Below are 4719 nucleotides of genomic sequence, written 5' to 3' on the forward strand. Positions count from 1 at the left end.
TTTTTTATTTGATTATTTTATGAATTGTTGGATTTTCATATATGAGGAGTATAACTAATTATTTGTATAGTGCAAACGTTGGATCAATATTATAACTAATTACTATTTAATTAATATTTGAATAAAGAAAAAAAAAAGCCCTATTTAAAAGTGTCGCCTTAAGCCTCTAAATTTATTGAGCCGGCCGTGGCAGACGTGCTATAATGCCCCAAGTTTTTCACTTACTTTTTTTTTAATAATGTTATTTAGCCAACTATTTTACCATTGCTATAGAATTTGGTGATGTTGTAGTAAAAATCAATAATTGGATTGACACTTGTAAAATAAAATAGTAATAATTAACGGATGATTTTCGCTATCAATAGTTGTTTTACTATCATATATTAGTCTACTAAATAGCATTATTTTATTTTATTTTTTGACATCTGCAAATACCGTTAGGCGCTACTACTATAACTTGACATTAAATTTATAGCAAAAAATAAGTGGACTTTAAACTATCCTAATAGGAATTGAGAGTTGTTATGGTTACCAAATCTTTTACCACAAAAATGGAACCAAAATGATGTGGAGCTTATTCATTAATACCCGTTACATTTCTTCACTTCGAATTGAAGAAAATGATCCTTGTTCCCTTTTAAGACTTGCACACTCTCTCCTCTCTCCATAATATATATATATTGAAAAAACTCAGTAATGATCCGACATTTTTATTTCAAATGATCCATTTTAACAAAGTGATGGAAGATTGATGTTTGCAATATGAACACACCACATTAGGCAATAATCATTCATGGGCTACACGAATGACCTGCTTACCAACATTTTTGCCATGAAATAAGCCGACAAAGGCAGCTGGAGCACTTTCCAATCCTTCATTCCTGTCTTCGATGACAACAATTTTTCCTTGCTTGTAATTGCCGATGACATGTTCCATGAAGCTTGGGTACAGGTGCAGGTAATCATGCTGCAGGAATCCCTGCATCTTGATGCTCTTTGTTATGAGATTGAGCCACTTGTAAATCCCTCTTGGCTTTGAGAAATCCTGCTGAGACAACACCCCACAAATGGCAACTCGCCCATGAACCCTCATGTTATCAAGTGCTGCATCCAGCATTTCCCCACCCACATTGTCAAAGTAGATGTCAATGCCTTGTGGAAAGTACCTGTTAATTGAGTCACAGCCAATGAAATTTGCAACTTATTTCAAGGAGACAAAAGAAAAAGAAGAAAAAACAACTTCTTTAATATCATACTCCATCCTCAAAAAGCTCATAATTAACCTTTTCAATGCTGCATTAAAATCTGGTTCTTCCTTGTAGTTAAAAGCTTCATCGAATCCAAGCTTGTTCTTCAGAAGATCAATCTGGTATATATGGCCCACTTAAGTTGTTTTACATGTCAGGGTTGATTAACTAAGCAACAAAAACTCCAACTCATACACAGGAAAGCCTTAAAAAAATATATTGTTCAAACAATTCTTCCAAAGATAAAAATAAAAGACACTTACTTTTTGGCTTGTGCCAGCACTTCCAACTACATAGCAACCATGCAACTTAGCAAGCTGGCCAACAAGCTAGCCAACGGCTCCAGAAGCTGCAGAAACAAAGACATACTCCCCTTTCTTTGGGGTGCAGACCTCAAAGAATCCTGCATAAGAAGTAAAACCTGGCATACCTGTAGAAAATAGCATCTGCTTTAGATGACTAATGCACAATCTTACTGAAAGATCATTTATTTCACATATTTGAAGTAAGGGATTTAAATTTTTGATTGACATCAGCCAAAGTAAAAAGAAAAGAAATTGAATTATTTATGTTTAGAACAGATCAGTTTATGACTGTCGAAATGGGAACAAGAGCTGACAATATTAAGAAAGAGCATAGGCAGAGCCATAGTAGGTTTGGGGAAATTTTGTTTAGGGCCCTTGAAATTTTTATTCATTTCATTTATTTATTTCCTTTTTTTATGGAGAAAGATCAAAGCATGAAATCTATGATTGACATTATTAATACAAGTCTAATCCTCAGACAGGATTTAAAATCATATCTTTATACAAACTATTAAGATTCTCAATTGCTTCAGGGGACTTTATGGCAGAGTAAAGGTGAAAGCATGACAGATACTAAAAGATTCATAGTTAAGACAATTGGTATCAAGCCAGAAAGAATCATACCAAGAAGACCAACATGGTATGAGAGAGGAATATCATCATCTTGCTGAATTTTCCTCAACTGTTCAGTTCTGTGAATCAAGGTGTATTCTTCCCAGCCAGTAATCCCTGAAACTAAATCCCCAGTCTTGAAATTTGGATGATCAGAATCTATAACTTTGGATACGCCAAATCCTTCAAAGGGCTTCATCAAAACACAATAACACATCATAATTGTCAAGAAATTGTGAATAACAAAATTATTGTGGCATAAGTCATACAGTAGAAAGAAACAATAGAGAGATTTTATACCCAAATCCTACTTAAAAAGACTAACATGAGAAATATGATCAAACTAGCTACAATTGATTGCTACAATAATGGCTACTACTTGTAGTGATTATGTAGAGGCGTAGCTAGCTGGAATTAGGTTGATTAGCATGCTTTCTTGGATCAAGGCTGATAAACTGATTAGCAGATGAAAGAATTTCAAAACATTGGTCAACAGGTAGACGGCTGTTCTTATATGCCTGGAGAGGAGCATTCTAAATTATGCTTCATTTATTTCCGTGTAAAATAGTTCCCTTCCCTTGCAAGTTAATTTTTAAGGTTGAATTCTACTTGAAATTTGTATAATTTATGTTACTTAGCAAAAAGAGTGAAAATAACAAGTCCTTAGAAGACATAAGCAAAGGTTAGGATGTTTGACATGTTTCCAAAAGCCTTTTTCCCATTTGATTTCTTGGAATAGTAATAAGAATTGATTGATGTGATATAAAAATGAAAAAAGTTTTAAATTTATTGTGAAAGAAAAGTGAAAATAGTGTTTGTTAATGCGAAGAAATGAATTGACATTTTTTTTTTTTAGAGAAACGCTTGCCAACCACACCAATTGTCTTTATCTTTAAGGGGTTGTTTGTTAAACAACACCCCCACAACACCCCAGTCACAAACATTATTCATTTCATTTTCCAAAAAAATTAACATCAAAACATTCGTACTTTTATATCATATTATTTACTTTTTACAATTATTCAAATAAAAAAAAAAATCACTACAAAACAAATTTTTTTTACTTTTCAATACCACTTTTTTACTTTTCTATATCAATCATTATTTTCTTTTTTAATTTTTTTTTATCATGAACAGTGCTGTAGAAAAGCCATTTTGTTTGTCAAACACTACCTAAGTAGTAATAGCTTAATTTATCTTTATCTGCTCAATAGGCGTTTTACATTCAGAATGTCTTTATCTGCTCAAAGGCTAGGATGTAATATAAACATGAAATTGTGAAAGAAAAGTGAAAAAAGTAGTTCGGTAATGCAAAAAAATGAGTTGACTTTTTTTTTTTTTTTTTAAGAAATGCTTGCCAAACACATCAGATGTCTTTATCTCTAACTGCTTGATTCCACGAACTACTCTAAAATTATCCACGTACAACAGATGACTTAAATATGTTGAGGATGTCTATGTTGACAAAGGTAATGATCGAACACAAGTAAATCTTCATGGGTTTTTGGGGTGATGCCAGATTAGTTCGCCAAAAAACAATGAAATTAACCTCCAAATGAGATAGCTAGCAAGATGATAGTACATCATGAAGCAGCAAGAGCAGGAATTTCCAAGATGAAGAAAGAGTCGAATAGATAATGATGATGGGGTTACCTGACCAGGCACAAAGGAAGGGATATAAGAGTCATGGACATCACGCATACGGCCTCTCATGTAAGGGTCACAAGAGAGGTAGAGATTCTTGACCAGAAAAGCTCCTGACCCTTTTGGAGCCTCCAGCTTTATCTTGCTCACCTTGATTTCCATGTCTCTCTCTTCTGGGGTTCTCTCTACGTACCCTTTGAATATTACTTGCTTGTTCTCCACTTCTGCCATGGCAATTGACTCGATATCTCTGATCACGTTATACAAATGTAAGAATGGGATTTTTATGAAGAAGATGGGTTCGATCTCTTTGTGCTCTGTTTGGAGTGAAGAGAAGCACTAGCCACTAGCCACCAATATATAGGCTTAAAAGAGTAGTATTTATTTATTTTATTGAAAAGTTTACACACATGAAATTATAATACAATTGAAAATGTTTCCTAAAATTACTAAAAAAATTATCAATAATAAAAATATCCTTAATAAAATTCAAAAATCTAAAAACTAAATGAGGTGGCCGAACCATCCTCCAAATAGTCATATGGCCGAATAGGGTGGCCACCGCTTGGTCTTTTCTATATTATTTTTTAAAAAAGTTTTTATTATTATTATTATTAATAAGAGTATTTTTGTCTCATTAAATTTTTTTTGATGCCTTAAGGGGCATTGACAATTTTTTTGGAAAGACATTATATATATATATATATATATATATATATATATAATCCTCCCCTTCCCTCTATTTTTATTTGAAAAAAAATGCTTAGGAAAAAGGATCGTGTTTCCACGGAGCTAATTGTTTGGTAGCAAAATTTGAGGGATATATACGTCGTTGAGTTTTTATATAGCCGCCAGAGAGCTAGTAAAGAGCAGCTGAAGAAGTCAGTTCCCCCCATCTTTGACCGAAATAT

General features: G+C 33.1%; 1 pseudogene; it reads right to left on the reverse strand.

Annotated features, from left to right (window-relative positions):
- Positions 1-694: 694 nt before the first annotated feature.
- On the reverse strand, positions 695-4119 carry LOC132184206 (2-alkenal reductase (NADP(+)-dependent)-like; annotated as a pseudogene).
- Between the last annotated feature and the right edge of the window lie 600 nt (positions 4120-4719).

Source organism: Corylus avellana, chromosome ca6, assembly GCF_901000735.1.
Source record: "Corylus avellana chromosome ca6, CavTom2PMs-1.0".
NCBI lineage: Eukaryota > Viridiplantae > Streptophyta > Magnoliopsida > Fagales > Betulaceae > Corylus > Corylus avellana.